At 41.7% G+C, this 19,433-nt stretch overlaps 1 protein-coding gene across 2 annotated transcripts in view; it reads right to left on the minus strand.

The window, feature by feature from the left end:
- Positions 1-19,433, minus strand: part of LIFR (LIF receptor subunit alpha) — a 611,573-nt gene that overhangs the window by 230,035 nt on the left and 362,105 nt on the right. The gene's annotated exons all lie outside the window — the stretch shown is intronic.

Consider the following 19,433-nt stretch of genomic DNA (forward strand, 5'->3'; position numbering starts at 1 on the left):
GCAAAATATGAGTGTATTTTGCTGTACTTACGTGGAACACAGTGATGCCAAATCAATATCTGATTGGTTAATGACTGCCTTTACAAATGTACAAGGCAGGCATGTTGTTTTAGTTCCATTTTTTCAGTGTTCTTCGTTATGCCTTGGTATATACGTAAGTAATTGGTTTGGAAATTTTGCTCTACCTACTAAAATGGTAATAGGTTTTGCAAAATATTTATGAGTTTCTTCATATTTTTTGGTATAAATAGGAAATTGTGTCATTTTGTATGTTTTTGACTTATTTTTGTAGCACTCTACAGGGAATGGCATTTTATTTTATGTAGCGCAGTCATTTTTAATGTACTACTCTCTACCCTTTGTTTAGCATATTAAAATATGTTAAAATTGGAAAATACACTTTAGCTCATATTTACAAAATATAGTGTGTTAGTTTTTTTCTACATTTAAAACAAAAAAATTATTTTCTTTGGGTACTGGGCGAAGCACTTAAACTTTTCAACCCAGATTTGTGACTGGGAGGGAGTGTCTGAAAAGTTTCAGTGCTTTGTCCGTCATCTCCTAGTCTTTGCTTTGTTTGCCCAGAAGTGGGATTGCTCACTTTGCCACTGGATTCAAGCTAGCCTGGCTGATGAGGGGTGTACCCCGAAACTGGTCCCAGGATGCTTGTTTCCGGTCCAGGGAAGACCGGGCATAGCAGTTCAGACTGGACTGTTCCCATGAGGCACAGGGTCAAGACTGATTTGCATTTAGCTGGGTTTGAAATGGGATAGCTAAGTAAGCTAAAGAACGATGATGGATTCAACCCAGATCTGTGACGGGGGACGGGGGGGGGGGGAATGTTGGAAAAGTTTCAGTGCTCCATCATCTCCTTGTGTTTGTTTAGTAAGGTATGCTCCACCTGAAATGATGAAGGATGACCACTATTTCGATGTAAGATGGAGTTACAAGAAGTATTTTTAAGAAAGATGGTTGTTTTAATCGATTCATCAGACACCCATAGTTTGACATACAAAAATTCAATCTCCTATGTACTCCATTTGCCTCTCAATGTTATATGAAATGGATTGTATATCCATATATTCTCTCAAGGGTGCCTGATCTCCATCCCATAGAATAAATAAGTCATTAATGAAGCGCACCCAAAGGACAATGCTATTGTCCCATGCAATCAGTCCATGCCACCTCTTATTCACACCAGCCCATGTTTGCATACGTGAGGACAAAAGATGCCCCCATTGCAGTTCCCTGTTCCTGAAGATAAAACTTCCTGTCAAAAAGAAAGATGTTCTAAGTAAGACAAAGAGATAACACGGTTAGGAGCATGGTGGTATGTTGAGCATAAGCCAGTGGTCTAGATCTCATAAAATATCAGCAAGCATCAATACCAAATTGATGTATGATGGACGTATATAGTTAACCAACATCCCCTGGCACTATCATATAGCTCATACGCCATGGTATATTGTTGAACTTACATAGAAAATCATTGGTATCCTGTATATAGGATGAAAAGCTTGTGACATAATGGCATAGATAGAGAGCTAAAAATCTAGAGGTTCTCAGATAGTGAGTCCATCATACCGACAATAGGCCTCCTAGGGAATTATAACGTTCTTTGTACATTTAAGAAAGATCACCAGTATCCTTGGGTGCTTCACACTCAGGTATGAGTGCTCATCCAGTGAAAGCAGCGCCTGATCCAACCATCCTTTAAGCATGGTTTGATATTGGCTTTAATATTCCTTAATGGGATCGATAACCAGTTCTTGAGAATGGTGTTTAACTTTCAGTTATCTGTTCATCTCCCTTACATATTGGCTTTTATTTATAATAATATTCACACCTTTATCTGAAGGTTTTAGAATGATCGTGTGGTTATTCTTGAGTGAATTTAATTCACGCAAATCATTGGCAGTAAAGTTGTTACAATCATTTTTTTGCTGTGAAGTTCTTCTGAGTATCATCAACAATAAGTTTGTCAAACACATCAATTCCAATGGGTAATTGAGGTGTAAATCTACTACCTGCTTTAGAACGTGTGTGTGCGTGTGTGTAGCACTGAACAAAGGGCACAAAACTAGAATAACCACTTTAGAACATTAGGAGTGAGACATTTCAAAGATTAATAAAACTGTGTTGGAGGAAGTGCTCCTTGAAGAGAGATCTTTAGGTTTTTCTTGAATTGCAAGAGTTGGAGCATTTCTATTGCTGGGTGGCATGTTATTCCAACTCCTGTGTTTGTAGATAGAGAAATCCTATTTTGCTTTTTTTCCTTCTTGCACTTCTTTGCCTCTAGTCAGTCAGCATCTTGACTCATAGTGTGGTGTTTTACAACTTAAATCTACTCACCTATATAACATTTCTTGTGAATAAGTGATTACATTATTATTACTATATCTTTTTTATTAATTGAGCAACTGTGAAGAGATCTCAAGCACAATAGAAACAAATATCTGCCATCTGATATTTACTTTTGAAAGGGAGAACAATTCCAGCTCTCGCTTATTCAGGGGAAGCATACCCTTTATGGACTCAGTGACATGCATACCGTGGGGTCCATAATAGACATTTCAATTACACAAATGAAGCCAACACAAATTCTTTTTGCATTTGAAATGAAGGCCACAACCTACAAGACCTGTAACTAGGTCACCAGGGAAGATCATTGTCTCCCTTTCTCTGGAGAGGGTTTCTATGTCCATGAGGTTTATGTGAGTAGTTAGTAAATACTAAAACTAGTTTCTTACCACTATACTTGGACTACATATAAAATATGTTTCTACGGCCTATCTGAAACTCCTACCACCCCTTGAGTATTATGTAGACACATCCTGGAAGAACTTTAGGTAGTTCAGAAAAGAGTTGTGTTCGTAAGTTAAATTACCTAAACCCTAAATATGGTTTTACAATTGTAAGGCAAACATATAAGTTTAAAAAGTCAAATATAAAAGGTATATAAATATAAAAAGATCAAATAGAACTTTTAGATTGTTTTAAATAAATATTCAATTTCTATTTATTAAAAAAATGTTCCGCTGATTTTTTCAGCTCTTGCATGCAGGCATGAGTTTGTTAAATTGGTTAAAACATTTCTAATGAATTACAGCCATTGAGAGCACTCTAAAACAACGACTATTTGCGTTCTTACTTAACTAATACAAAGCTTTTTTTTAAATCACCAAACCATTTTCATCAATCAATGTTTTTTTTAAGTAATAAATTCAACTATTTTTAAATTCAGTCTTAACTCTTCAACCACAACTGTACAGAGCCTGAGGCTACACAGGTGGACACAAAGATAAATCTGAATAAAGAGTAAAAAATCTATTTCACATGTGCCCTGGGATTTTTTTTTATTGTTATTGTTTTACCTAGATAGCTGTTTTTGATATCTGGGCAGTGAGGAACTGCAAAAAAGAACATCATTGCATATGCCTTTTACTAAACATGGTAGCCATCTTGGATTAATTAGAAGTAATGTTTGACTTTTCTGTACGGACAACACAACAGTGCAAAAACTGAGCAGAAAGTGTAAGAGTCAGCACTGATCCTTTGGCACCCAGCAGTTGAACAAAAAAAGGCAGCAAGGAACTGCTAAACACAGTTTCTGATATTTAAATACTAATCTTGCGATTGTTACTCTGTTTTCTTCTGCTTCTTCACAGTAAGGATCAGCAACAGTTTTCAAATTTAAAACATATAAGGTTTACCTATTTGCATGTCCAGGCGGCTAATATGAGCTACTATGCCAAGTTCCAAAGTGATGTCAGAAGCCATTTTGCATTTTGATAAAGTTGCACAGCGTCAAACGCCTAGTTCTTCTAACTGTGGCTAGGAAAACAGTAAGGACACCATTCTTCCAACATACAATCAATTTGTGAAAATATAAATCATTAGTCAAAAGTGATTTTTAATATAAATGACACAATTTTGATAAAACTGCGACACTGTTGTCATAGCACTTAGAACAAAGGAAGAATTCATAAATGTCTGGGAAAGGACTGCGGAGGAACTGAACCCAATTTGCGCCTGAATCTATGGACTTGAAAAGATTATTTGAGGACCAAATATGATAATCACTTGCTGAACCCATGTGGAAACATTGGTCCAGAAATTTCCAGAAGACTATTTCCTGCTGTGGGGCTGAGTAAAATGTTGAAGGGTCAAGACAAAGAGGGAACAGCATCTACCTTCAAGAAACCAGCAAGAAACCAGAAACCAGCAAGACTACTGGAGAGTGGACTTTCAGCTATGGTAGTGACTAGGGATGGAAATGTGTGGTTAAAGGAAAGCAAGGATGTTTTAAAACCATAGTCGGGGGTCGGCACTGTTTTGGTTCAAAACCCAAAAATGCATGCTCTGTTACCCATCATTGTATTGTTTTTCTAAAGAAAAACACAGAATGTTCAACAGAGTGGTTACTTTTTTAACAATAAAGAGTGGTTTTCATACTAAAATCTTCTCACTGATTTTTTAAATATCTACCAATTTGTACATCAGATTTGCTTCATTTCTGTGCCATTCAAACTCAATTGTTTCATTTTAACTACGTTGGTATGCTTAATTATAAGATTGTTTTGAGTGCTGCTGTTAAAGTGTCTTACACACTAATTTGGGAAGGCCTTGTTACTTTTGACAACGTACTAAGGCTAATCTTGGAGTTTCTCACAAAAACATGTTTACCTCTAAGAGCTACATTGTTTTGACTGTACAGGATTTCAGCTAACTTTCCTATCAAGAGTGACGATAGAGCCATTGAATGATATTTTATATTTAATTTAATAAAGCATGGCGTATGCCCGAAGGCGTCTTGCCGCTAGCGTCTACTGAGATAAAAAAAACTACTGCAAGTGAAGATAATTCAAATCTGGGATTTAAAAGTCATGTTTTTAGATGTTTCCCAAAGATCATCTAGTTTGACTGGCCTCTAAGGGGCAAGGGTTGCTGATTCCACAGCTGGAAGATGGAGAAGAAAAAACTTCTACCACCCCACTATGCCTTACAGATTCTGGGAACACTTACTGTTTTTGAGTTGGTCGAACAAAGATGTCTTCTGGGTGAGTACCAAGAAAATTGAATCTTAAGATGTGCAGATCCAGCATTCTGCAGTTTTTAAAGGGAGCCTTTGAGGCATGCCCAAATAAAGGGCATTGCAGTAATCCATTATTTTCAGGACCAAAGAAATGGTGATCAACTTCTGAAGTTCTGGTGGAGTAAAGGGAAGAATTTTCCTAGACGTTTTTAGTAGAAAGACACAAGAGGAAGCAAGTGTATTAGTTTGTTCCATGAAGAAATATTTGGCATCAAAAGATTAACCCCTAAGTTTATCACCTTAGAAACCGGAATAGGAAGGGCGCCCCTAGTCCAGGTCCACGAAGAGTCATTTCAAAAGAAGGTGTTTCCCCCAAAGAAGAGCATCAGCGTTTTTTGGGAGTTCAATCTGAGGTAGTGACTGCTCATCCACCTGTCCATTGCTCACTTAGTTGTTGGACCAAGGAGCCACCTCTTCAATGCTGCTCATAATAGATACTACAATTTGTGTATAGTCAGCACAGGAGATGGTTGAGAAACCAAAATATATTATGAACTTTGCGAGGGGAGCCACATATATTAAATTACATGGAGCTGAGAGATGACCCTTGCAGAAAAACACAGGTCAGAAAAATGGGCTGGAAATAAAAATCACCTAACAAGACTGAATGTTCTCTTCCAGTAAGAAAGGAGCATAGCAACTGATATGCTGACTCACCTAGACCTATCTGCTTCAGGACCGAGTTGCTGTCTGTGTCAAAGACTGTATAAATCTAATAGGATTACTGTAGCCGTTCTTCCATTATCCATTATGTTGGAGATCTCTTCAGTGGCCACTACCAGTGCAGTCTATGGGCCCTTCTGAACCCAAATTAGTCTACACCCTGAATCTCATTCTCATTGATGACAGAAGCACAGAAATAGGAGGGCATTTCTATAGATTTATGGATGGTACTGTCGCAGGGTTTCCGTTCTCTCACAGAACTGTGCACAGAGACCTAGAACCTGGGTGAGTCAGGGTGACCCACAACTCACCTATGTTTCAGAAATCCCCTTACCAAGCTAGCTACAGTATCTCATCGGCAGTGAATACTTCCCGATGTCTTAGACAATCCAGAACATGAACTTAGAATACCTCAGGTATCGTGGAACACATGAACACTCTTTCGTTATATTATCATTCCAAACCAAAACTGGGAGGCAATGAAAACACGTGCAAGTTTGAAATGTTTATTTTTCAATGCAACATTCTCAAACGCAGTATCTTGTATAATATCAACATACATATTATAAAAATCAGAGTCAGCAGCATAGTCACTAATCCATAGTAAGCAAACTGTGATAACATATTATGATGCAAAAATCTATAGAATTCTGTATCACCTATATTTCGCGCACCCTAATTAGCATATTATATATATCTAAGAAGGTCTCATCTGGGCTTTAGCTGGGCGAACCCATACCTCAAATTCTCAGTAGGAGGAGATCACATCAACAGCTACCAGCTCTCAGCATGTCCAGCATCAAGTGTGTTTTCTCATTCCCTGTAACTGTATCTTGAACTCACGTAAAGCCCAAAGTTGGCACAAACATTATTTGTGTTATGACTAACGTAGTGCGAGGATCAGGCCTACAGCAACCTTGTGTTAGAGTGTGCAGTTCTCAGTGTGCAGACAGTTGTACCAAGTGTTCCAGGCACGACTGATACCAGTACAATAATATATTATTCTGAAATAAATCACATCTTTCGTCTAGGTTAAAAGCTGTAATAACAATTAGGTGTCGTGTGCAAACCGAAGCAGAAAGAAAATATGGCGTTTAAACATTTAATAAGCACATGCTAACTTAACACAATCTATGGAAACGTAATAACCATATGACACCCCCCCCAATGATCCGAGGACGGTCAAAAGACAAATATATAAGCCAATACTCTATGAGAGGCAAGACTTGAAAGCAGAGTTCAATGATATTGAGCCAAGCTAAATGTATGTAATGTATGTAAAATTTAAAAAATACAAAAAATATGTATGAATACCTATAGTGGCAACACAAAATATAAAAAGTCGAACTTGAGGCCTAACTATAATAAATAGGCCTAGAACATATGAAAAAATCGAATGTTCGTATTGAAACTGGCACCATTCAGAATTACTAAAAAGTCACGTGCCATAAAGATGGAAGTATTCAGAGTCATTCCTCGTTGAATGAATATGCAAAATATGTAGCAACAGCTTCCAACATGAAATCACTGTCATCATCCGAAAACAGTTCAGCCATCCAATTAAGCAATGGGAAAGAACATACGTGCTCCTCCAGCACTGAATCCTCTAGCAACATCAGAGGACAACTCAGTGGGTTCTCGAGAACGCTCTGTGCCAGGAAGTCATGCGCCGCTGCGAATATGTCCCACTGACCCATTAGTCCATGCATCGCTGCCACAGCCATAACCCTTTCGCCAGAACAGACCAACTCATGAGCCACTACGGGGGACATCAGCTGATCAAAGTCGACGTCAGGAGAAGTCGGTAAACAGAGACACAAATCAATGGCCCAGTCGAAATCACAGCTCAGGCAATGAAACACAGGCTGGACACAGGTGAAATAGGAAAATCTGAAAGATAATCCAAAAGCCGTGCTTAAAGTCGCAAGCGGCAGCGATCCATAATAATCAAGCATCCGGTTGCGAAACTGCATCAGCAGGTGCTGTGCGTTTCCTTGCGCAGGATGGGCATCCATGTTTTATGAAATAAAATATCACCAGAACGCCTGCAGCCAAAGCCAGCAAAACAGGAAATCCGCCAAATAGACTAGCGAATATAGAATGAAAGAACGCAGGGATAATACCAAATACTTTTTCAAATGTAGTCACGAGACCACTGCTAATCATTTTAAAAAAATGAGCGAGGCTGGATGTGGAGGAGGCATTAAAGATTTGATGAACCAGCTCGCAAAAATGAAACGGCAAATCAGTACTTAAAAGCGCTTGTACTTCTGTGCGTGTGTTTGCTATGTGAAGGACATAAGTTTCGCGGGCAGAGCTCAGGGCCACCTGTTTTTGAGACAAAAGGGCTCTTATACGGCCTAAACCGTTGAATTCAGCTCTCAAGGTTGGTATTCTTGGCCAAATTAAAACTTCTGAATTCCCATGCGTGGGTGGATACAACACATTCTTGCAGCAAACGACCCTTTCAGACACGGTAACCACATATGCGATACCAGCCTCTAACCCACAACAAAACTCGTTATTCAAAAGTAAATAACTACCGTTGGACAACAACGTGAACGTGGGAACTATTGCAGGAACTGGTGTCCCTTTCAAAACACAGGCCAAATTAGGTTTGTCCTGATTACAAGAACCATGCAACTGGATGTGTCTGCAAATAAGTGAGCGGTCAGGCGACTGTGTACATTCTTCACCATTCAGATTCACTTCATTCCCCTCCTTAAGGCATCTGTAAGTGTATGGTAAGGACCATGTCTCATGGAGGAAAGCGCTGCCTAATGGTTCATATCGCCCAATGGCTATATATTTCATACAATTTGTAAATTTATACAAAGCAAAAGGTAATGTTATAACACCATGAATAAGCCATGTTGCTGCAGTCACTTCAGCCACCGAAAATGGCAGGGATTCTAATTTTTCAATATGTAACATAGAAAATGTTGCATCTCTCATTGACAACATGCGCTGTTTTTCAGTCAAATTAAACGGGGCAAATAATGATGATACGTTCAAAAAAGTCCATGGCACTCGACCAGACTTAAGAGTCTGTAGTGTCCACGCAAACTGCATCACAGAACGCAATTGATTTTGACCATGATATAACACGGACACTTCATCATGTACAATGTCAACAACAGAAGACCCAATATTATTCAACGTGTAAATTCGGGAAGAAAGCGTGTTAATGCTGTTATCAACCACTGCAAGCACTTTTTCTAAATTAGCTTGATCAATAGCCCTTAGGCGTTTAGCAGCCTCAACCTGGTTAACTTTCCAAATTTCATTGTAAATCGCATACAGCCATCGTTTAGATCTACCTTTAGCCGGGCCTTTTATAAAATCGTTCAAATCCACATTATCATGTAATTGAGACAGATGTAGTTTAACTGCAGCTAAAGTGGAATGCTGTAACCTATTTTGACACAGCTTCCCCACAGAATAAGTCGTGACAGTATAGTCTTCTTCAAAACGTGGATCGGGCCTGAGTTTTGTGAACCCCTCAGCCAAACCCATAAAACGGCGCTGGCAAGAATCAGCACTCTTTTGCCATACCAGCCAACCCTTGGAATCCAAACTGGAAATGTTAAAGGACGAATTGTGTAAAAGAGTTTGCAACTCTTGAATGGAGGAACCAGTGAAATTACCCCAACCTGTATATTCATTTAAATCTGGGATGGTCGGTGTATTTAATTTTTTAGAAGTAGCCAATCCAAAGCATGTTGTCTGGAAAATGGTCGAATTTAAAAACAACATGTGATTCGGGATGAGACATGCACGGTGCAAAGCCTCAGTGCCTTGTACCTGCCAATCTTTGGTACCCCAAACCGATTTAAGGTCAATAGTTCCTTTCCAGAACTCGTAGCCATCTACAGCCAACCTGTCTAAAAAGGACTTCGAATACAGCAATTTTGTATTGGTAAGTCTAACTTGGAAATGGGCTTTTGTGTCATTTTAAAATAAAATGACTCGGGATTAGACTGATCAAAGTCTGTAAAATATGTATATTTTTTCAGAAATGTATTGGAACTGCCACTGAATGGAGCAGGGCAATGTTCCCATTGTGTATAATTTACAGCAACCCTCCTGGAATTTGTCTTATGTAAAAAATGATTACCATAGTGTTGAAAACAAAACAAATCACCATAATTAATAGAATCTGTATACAGATCCTCAGCATCGAAGGCAGCATAATACTTCAAATCCGAGAATAATGCTTCTACGGCCTGAATATCCCAATCATCAGAACGTACATTTTGTTTAATCACATCTCCCATGTTTACTCTAAGCACATTTGGAACATTAATCACTTCAGTAGGCCCATGTATCTGAAACCTAACCGCATCCCACACAATCCCATCAAGGACAGGCCAAGCAGTAATGTTAACTGTATTTAAGTTTCGTTTCAGTCTGTGCGCAGAATGTGAAGAGGAAAGAGGGGCCAATGTTCCATTAAGGTACCGAATTCCTGTTCTTTCTTTAACGTAGTGACCATCAATCAGGTGGAAAAAATAAAACACAAAACCAATTGACATAAAAAGATAGAATGAAAATAGGATCAACCAAATGTATGTCCAAGGCGGAATTAAAAAATGTTTTTTAAACAACGTGGCATATCTTGCAATGTTTGTGGGTTTCTTTGAAGTTTCCGAAACAGAGTCAAAAGAGAATCTGGACTGGCCTGCCAAATGGGTCTGTAAATCAGGCATCGATAAATCAGCAGGATAAGTGTAGTTTAGCTCATCAATGTTAGTATCAGGAATAGTATTTAATAAAGGACTGGATATGGCAGGCATCTCGAGGGACACCTCCTGTTCTGCACCAGATGTAATAGCCAGCACAGAGTGCCTCACCATGGAAGGACAGGATACAGCTGGTGTCATGCTATGAAGAATCAGCCACCCTGTGTGTCTTGACATTGTCAATAGAAATAAATCTGTTTTCCTTACGACCTGGAAGTGGTGGTAAAATGACTGTTCTTGTGCCCTTCACTCCAAGGACTCGAACTGGTGCTCGATATGAGGGACCAAACTCTTTCTTGTTATCGATCTTCTCTCGAACCAGTTCACCAACTTGGGGTAGCCAGCCAACTACCGGGATCTGCAACGCATCATCCGATGTGGAGGGCAAATGTTCCTTTGCAAGACTGTCTCTGGTCTTTTGTAGATTCTGTAAAACATTGCAATGTTCATCTACGTCAAAGGCCCCGGCCTGGGCCTTGTAGTCCGGCCCATCAAGGTCAGGTACATACATCTTGATACCAAAGAGCATTTCGTATGGGGTCCGCCCACCCAGAGACCTTCTAGGGAGATTATTAAGCGCACGCTGCACGCCTATGAGGTGGGCTAGCCAGTTTCTACCAGTACCTATAACTCGGGCTGTCAAAGATTGCTTTAAGTCGCGGTTCATTCGTTCTACTACACTATTGCCCTCGGGCCTGTAGGGACTTGAAAACTTGACTTGGACTCCCAACGAAACCATAGCAGCCTTGTATGCCTTAGAGGCGAAAGCCGGACCCTGGTCCGAATGGAAAGTACCACAGGCAAAAATTCCCACAAAGACACGCAAATCCTTAATGACAGTCCGCGAATCAGCGCTTCGATGCGGCCATACCCATACAAAGCGCGTGCATGAGTCAACTGCTACTAAGATGTATTTAAACGCAGTATCAGAAGAAAAAGGACCGCAGTGATCCAAATAAACGCAACCAAGCGGTTTATTAGAGATGTACAACTGTGTCTGAGGCGGACGCGCAGCAGTAGAAGGCTTAATCTGCTGGCAAATGTCACATTGAAGAACATATTCACGCGTCTGTTTGTACAGCCCCCGCCACCAGAATCTCTGTTGTAGCTGCGTTACAGTGGCCGAGACGCCCGCATGCGCAGACGCCACACCTTCATGTGCCGCTGTAATCAAAGCAGCTCTGCGATCCGAGTTGGGAACTAAACGCTCGCCAACTTCAGGGATTTTCACATAAGGAACCTTATCGGGACTTAAGTGGTATGTGTATTTAGAAGGGAATCCCGCAGGATATTTACTTCCCTTCTCCGTTGCAGCTACAGCTGCCAAGATATCATCATCTATTTTGCTTTTGGACCTCGTGACTGCTGCAACTAAGTATTTTGATACCGCTGACTTCGCTGCTTCATCAGCAAGCGAGTTGCCAACAGCGTGGACCCCCACGCGCTGATGACCGAGAGTATGAATCACAAACACGAGTGGCAGCTTCTCTTTAAGTTCCGCCACTCAGACCCAGATTGTTTTATGTTTTATTGTGCTACCTTTGGAGTCACGAAAATCATTCTGAATCCAAAAGAACAAGTTTTCATTGTAAGACTGGACACAGTAGTAAGAATCACTTACGACCAAAGTCGTCACATTAGGATCTGCGTACTCTAATGCAAGCATCAGAGCACGAAGCTCTGCTAATTGTGCGGTGCAGTCTCCAAGCGTCTGCGTGTGCACGACACTGGACTTGAACTCATCGTTCATCATGGCACCGACCACAATGGCGCAAGCGGAAACGTAGGCATGTTTAGAGCCATGCGCAACCTGCGCCGAACCATCCGTGTAAATGATGCAATGGAAATCCTCCAACGGCCGCATTGCTAATGGAGCAGGATGAACAAATTCATACTGTAAATACTCCTGTGACCGTAAAGTGGCGTCAAAAATAAACGTGACATCCTGGGACGTCAAGGATGCAGCCCATTGAATCCACCGAGGGTGCAAAGTTTTGGAATTAGGTACACTGGCTTTCGTAACCGCCTCTAAGGCAGGACACGGGGTAACAACCAACATGCGCTTTCCTTGTGACAGGGCACGTTCCTTAAGATATGCCATCTGCACAGCTGTTAAAACTTTCTCCACAGTGGAAAAACGCAATTCAGCTGAAGTGTACAAGTGTGACTTGTAAGCAATAGGTACTGTATCCCCTTCATTAAAAGTCAGGTACGTGAAACCCACCGCCCCAGGGATAATTCTTATCACCAGGTTGGTCTGGTTATCACGAGTCTGTAAGTATTCAGAAGCGAGCAAATCAGCCTGCAAAGACTGCAGAATGGCCGAATGCTCAGGCAGCCAGCATGATTTGGAAAAAGATGGTTGTATCAAAGCATACAAAGGCTTGATACGCTGGGCATATTCCGGAATGTAAGTTCTCCCGAAATTCAGAAAGCCCAGTAGAGATTGTAATTTTTTCAGTGTTGTCGGAGAGCACAACTGTGCGCATTTCTCCAGGAAATGGGGTGCTAAACCCTTCCCTTCATGGTTAAGCTCGTAACCTAGAAACAACACTGTGTACTCTGCAATGTGCGACTTTGCAAAGTTAAACTTGTAACCCATGTCAGCAAAGTTACAAATTATGCTATTTACTTGACACAGATGCTCCCAAAGATCGTCGTCTGTGAGATAAATGTCATCCACATACGAACAAGCAACTGGGTCGAAGCTCTCCAAAAGAGAGACTATGCGCGCGGAAAAAACTCCCGGACTGTTCTTGTAGCCCATTGGGAGTCGTTTAAAAATTTTTTGCACTCCGGCGCATGTAAAACTGGTCCATTGGGAACTTAGACCATCTAATCTATGCGCATAGAAACCATTGGAAATGTCAAGCGTGGTTTTGAACCTTTTACGCTCAAGACTATTCACTAACGCAGAGCCGTGCGTATTCTGTACTGCACAGTTACGGCAATGCGAGTTCAAATGCCTATAATCCAAAACCAAACGATATGAGCCGTCCGGCTTGTTCACAGTAAAAAGGGGGTTATTCATCGGTGACACACACGTTTCAATTACACCTTGATATTCCAATTGTTCAAGGATAGCCGCGACTGAAGCTTTCGCTTCACGCCGTATGGGATATTGTGGTTGAGGCTGTGGCTGTGACCGTAAAGGAATCTCATGGCTCAGTGACAATTTATCCCAGCCACATTGATTGCGGTACACAGCCGGCGCAAGCGCCAGAGCCCACTCTTCTGCAAAATGCAGCGCCTCCACCCTCGGCACTGTGTGCGCGAAGCTGGGTAGGATTACCTCCTCCCCTCGCGGAGCTGCGAGGACAAAAGGTGGGGGCCAGTCAGCCTCCGAAAGCAAAATGTCATACGTAGACGAGAGATTTTCCCAAAATACCCCTTTTACAGTTCGCTGCATGTCACCTTCAATTAACAGGACAATTTCAAAAAGTCGTTCAGGGGGAGCAACATGCGTATCTGCTGTTTATATCACAACATAAATGTCAGTCGCTGTCACCTTCAACAGTGGACGGAGGGCCTCTCTCACTATGGTAATCTCTGCTGCGCTGTCTAGCAAGGTCAGAGCCCACGTCAGATTCCGAAGCCGCGTTCTCACTATCTTCGGCATAACGATGCGCGGTCAGGGCAGCGACTTTCTTCGTTGCAAACTGTGGTCTCTTGGGCGTAGAGCCTTCCTGCTGATCTCCACTGGCACGCGGGCGGGGCTGACCACGTCCTTGCTGGCCACCCCGGCCCCTGCCGCCCCCTCCACCACCGGTTGACGGAGCCGATGAGTCCTGAAAGGAACGAGGAGAGCGTTGTTCAGAAGCCTGAAACCTCTCAGGCGATTTAATCATCGCGCGGTCGCGCAAATCATAAACACGATCCGACTGCGCAGGCAATGGAGACGCAGGAGCAGAAACCTGTATTTGTTGTTGTTGTTGCTTACCCTGATTCTGCTTTTTAGGCCAATTTTGTTTCTTGGATTTTTGTTGAACACTAGTTTCCGATGTCTGACCCTGGGGCTGTTTCTTCTCCTTATCAGGAAAACATTTAACCCCCTTTGCATTGCGGCCCACCATTTTGTAAGCATTCACAATTATCTTTGCTAACTGTCGGGGTCGGTCGGGCTCGGGAACCAACGCTAACGCGTTAGCAACTTGAAAGTTCACTGCATCCCCCTTGACATTCGCAAGGATCACACCGCAAACTACTTCAAAGGAGCCACACAGGCGCATGCCCAATTCAACAGCCGCCTCCGGTCCGTGTTCGTCCTGAACACGTTTAAGGACCCCACCTAGATTGGTCACAGACGGGGAGCCATAGCACCTCGAATAGACCGCTGCAAAAGTTTTTCCCCAGGTTTCACAGTCAGCAAGGTCAGGAGCCAGATCTTTCGGCAAACTCAGTGTAAGAATCCGGTGCTTATCACCTGGACTCGTATTGGGAAACACAGCTTCCAGCTGGCCGAATTTCTCAGCAAGCCAGAACGGAAAATCGTCCTTTTCCTGGGGCTTCTTACCCATCACGGAATTAACCATGACCGGGTTGATTTTCAGACCAGCATGTTCTGCTCGAAGCTGTGCGCCTCTAGGGGCCGCGTCCTGAACATTACGGCCAATGTAATGAACAAGCGCTCTAATCACTCCCACCGCGACTTCATGAAGCTGCCGCAGTTCGGCCACGTTACAAGCGTTACGTCTAGGGTGAGGAGTAAATCCAGCCAAAGCAGGCCAAGGAGTGCCCGGAATGGACAAAGGACCTAACCTCGGAGCGGTCAAAGCGTGCGGTAGGGCGCCACCAAACCAAACTCCATGCTGCCAAGCGTCTATAGGAACCTCCAGTGCTCTGTACGGAGCGTACGCAGCCGGTACAACCGAAGCTGTGTATGTGTGGAACACACCAGTATTAGCGTCCACCGCTGGAAATGTCACCCACGAATAAAACAGTTCGTACGGGTAAGCATGTTCCGCGCTCACCACCAGAACCACAGCCAAGCCTTCCACAGGAACCTCATACATCCGCAAATGGTCACGCACCGCAATGCGACTATGCTGCGGGATGTCCACGGCTTGAGCCATGTTAGCACAGGAACTAGAAAAAACAAATTATACTTTGTAGCACAACTGGGTAGTAATTCAAAGAAACCGTTTTAGATAGATTCAAGCTTGAAAAAGACCTATTTCAAAAATAGGTAGGTTTCTCCGACACTGCCGTTTTCCGGAAACGGGAATGAAGGCGTTAAGGTTTGAATGATACACTACTCGAGTGTCATGTTATAAGGCCAACCAACGTTTGGGCGCCATGTCGCAGGGTTTCCGTTCTCTCACAGAACTGTGCACAGAGACCTAGAACCTGGGTGAGTCAGGGTGACCCACAACTCACCTATGTTTCAGAAATCCCCTTACCAAGCTAGCTACAGTATCTCATCGGCAGTGAATACTTCCCGATGTCTTAGACAATCCAGAACATGAACTTAGAATACCTCAGGTATCGTGGAACACATGAACACTCTTTCGTTATATTATCATTCCAAACCAAAACTGGGAGGCAATGAAAACACGTGCAAGTTTGAAATGTTTATTTTTCAATGCAACATTCTCAAACGCAGTATCTTGTATAATATCAACATACATATTATAAAAATCAGAGTCAGCAGCATAGTCACTAATCCATAGTAAGCAAACTGTGATAACATATTATGATGCAAAAATCTATAGAATTCTGTATCACCTATATTTCGCGCACCCTAATTAGCATATTATATATATCTAAGAAGGTCTCATCTGGGCTTTAGCTGGGCGAACCCATACCTCAAATTCTCAGTAGGAGGAGATCACATCAACAGCTACCAGCTCTCAGCATGTCCAGCATCAAGTGTGTTTTCTCATTCCCTGTAACTGTATCTTGAACTCACGTAAAGCCCAAAGTTGGCACAAACATTATTTGTGTTATGACTAACGTAGTGCGAGGATCAGGCCTACAGCAACCTTGTGTTAGAGTGTGCAGTTCTCAGTGTGCAGACAGTTGTACCAAGTGTTCCAGGCACGACTGATACCAGTACAATAATATATTATTCTGAAATAAATCACATCTTTCGTCTAGGTTAAAAGCTGTAATAACAATTAGGTGTCGTGTGCAAACCGAAGCAGAAAGAAAATATGGCGTTTAAACATTTAATAAGCACATGCTAACTTAACACAATCTATGGAAACGTAATAACCATATGACAGTACAGAAGAAGTTAAAGGCCCCTCTTGATTGAATTGGTGGGCACTGGATGTGCTTAAGCAATGGTTTAGCATTGCTAATCGTGGGTGCCCTGTATGAAAGTGCTGCTACATTGTTCAATATGATCTGCAGAGGAGATATCACATTTAGTGAGCAAGGCATTTCCATAATTGTGGCTGATGCTATCAAATATCTGCTCACTAACATAATAAAATACATTAACTTATGAAGCCTGTGCTGATGGAAGGAACAAGAACATACCACAGCTGAGATATATGCTGACCGACTCTAGTCACTATCAAATTTGAAACCAAGGTTTGTTAGCAGATAAACAACCAAGGGCAAGAACAAATTATATTAGAGAGGCATGCTACATGCACTATTGCTTAAAGGTGGGAAGGAAACCCTTTGGCAACATGTTGATAGCACAGAGGGCAAGCTATTGCAGGGTTGTATCTACAAAGCCAACCTCTCTCGCCCTCAACAGACAATTTCTATGGCCGACAGTGTCAAAAGCTGCTAACAGGTCTGATAGAATTAAGGCACTGCCATCATCTGTAAACAGCCAAAGGTTGTCCTTTGCAGCAAGATGGGTGAAAGCAAGAACAGCCATCATCAAAAAAACTTTGTCCTCGAAGAATGGGGCTCTCTTGATTAGCACCATGCCATTTCAGAGGTGTAGAGGCTGCAAGCAGTAAGCAAATGTGTCAGACATTGACTGCACTGAAGAGATGAAGCTGAGGTTTTCTGCTATAGGAATAACCATTGCATCTTTGAAGGGGGTGGGATAGTTCCACTGCAGGTAGCAACTGAGAATTTAAAAAAGGATGATTGATCAAAGGACAAAAACTGGTCAGGGTGAAAAGTTGGGAGAGAGTCAGCCACAACATCAGAATAGAAACTTTACTCAGCAGGATGCGTGTGGATAGCAAGGACTTGCTGAAAAATAAGGACACAAAAGATTAGCATTTGAATGTTCTAAGAGACTAATAAATTATTGAGGGAATGTTCATCTTTATATAGGGAATTAGAGATGGGGTAGTAGCCTATTCTCTAATGGTGTTCTGCTTGGTAAGTTACCATGTTTAGTATGGCTAAAGACAACCGCACGGATGCTGCACTTCCTTTAAATGCAGTTATTACTATACAGCCTTTGACTGTTTATGGCAATTTCTCTACACCAGGCCTGACATTAGAGGCCCCTGCTCTGTTTGTAAGCTCCTCTATGGTGCTGAGCAGTCTTGAAAGAAGGTCAACAGTTTTTGAACAGCAGATGTGTGGTTTATCTAGGGCGCAAATGCCCTGTGCCCTTACCACCAACAGAGCACTGCTAATCATTAGATTCAGAATCCACAGTTTGGGCTATGTCAGGCCTCACACTTCTAAATTGCAACTTTTAGTCGAAAAAAGAAACACTGTGCTGGATGTGGCGCATCATCCCTCCAAACCGTTGCCAGTCCTCTGTCAGTATCGTGTTCCGAATGCAGGCAGTTTTGAACACTACATCAACTGGGCCATGCACCTCCTTTAGTAGAATGCTCATTTGGTGTATGGACCAAGACTGGCTTATGTCAGCAATGGTTTTCATGGACAGCGCTGCTGGAGAACACACCCATTGTTTCATGCCAAAGGTGAGGCACTGCAGCCAAAAGGAGAATACATCACTCTCTATGCTTGCCTTGATGCCAGCCCTAAAAACACAACTGTTAATTAATTCAATATTGGTAACAAGTTGTGCTTGTAACTATAATGTTCACTGTTATGATGTTTTGAAGAAATCCTTTAAAAAGCGATTGATTTTAAAACCTTAGCAAACATGTATTTACTACGTTTAATTTTGAATACATTATAGGAACACTGGAAACTCAAAGTATTCAGAGAGAATGAATATATATATATTCAGGAGGGTAAAAGGCTGTGTATTTTTAGTGCTGGCTCCATTTGTAGTACCCTATACCTCTTTATACTTACTCACAGGCTAATAAATTGGTAGTTAGCAAAGCCATTAAAATCCGATTTTTCACTAACTAACTAGAAGTATGTTTTGATCAAGGGTCTGCTATATCATGATCGGAGTGCCTTTTATCCCATGGCACATTTCCCGGGGGGGCTGAAGACTGGTTTCTGAAAGCCCAGGGCGGCTGGAAGTCCCTTTATCACTCCAACTCCCTAAATTTTACTCCTGCAACACAATGGGGACTTCGGGATAGAGAGGAAAGAGATCATAGATGGAGAAAAGAGAAAGTGGGGAGAAGAAAAGAGACTTTAAAAGGATCGACAGAAAGATATAGAGAAGGTAGGAGGGTAGTGAGGCAGTATTGAATATTTTTTGCCAATGTTGCTTTCGATTCCCAGTCCTGCCCTATAATCTAGCAAGGTGCAACCTTCAACGATATTTGTACTTTACAAGCACACAAATTGTAAATTGGAAATTTATAACAATTACAGTAAAAAATATGGAGAAAGATTACCAATCTTTAAAGCACAAAAGTAAGGTTAAAATATGGATATTGTTGGCGTATGTTTAACTCTTTGCAGGTATTAACAGTGACGGCAAACTTACACTAACTGCATGCTTTAGAAAAATCACCAGAAATTGAACAAATCATACGCAGGACTGGAGTAAAATCCTAACCATAGCACAAATATTAACATAATCAAAATACTTTTTATTACACCTTATTTACATCCAATTTGTTTACAACTCGTTT

This window comes from Lissotriton vulgaris, chromosome 3_1 (assembly GCF_964263255.1).
Source record: "Lissotriton vulgaris chromosome 3_1, aLisVul1.2, whole genome shotgun sequence".
Lineage (NCBI taxonomy): Eukaryota > Metazoa > Chordata > Amphibia > Caudata > Salamandridae > Lissotriton > Lissotriton vulgaris.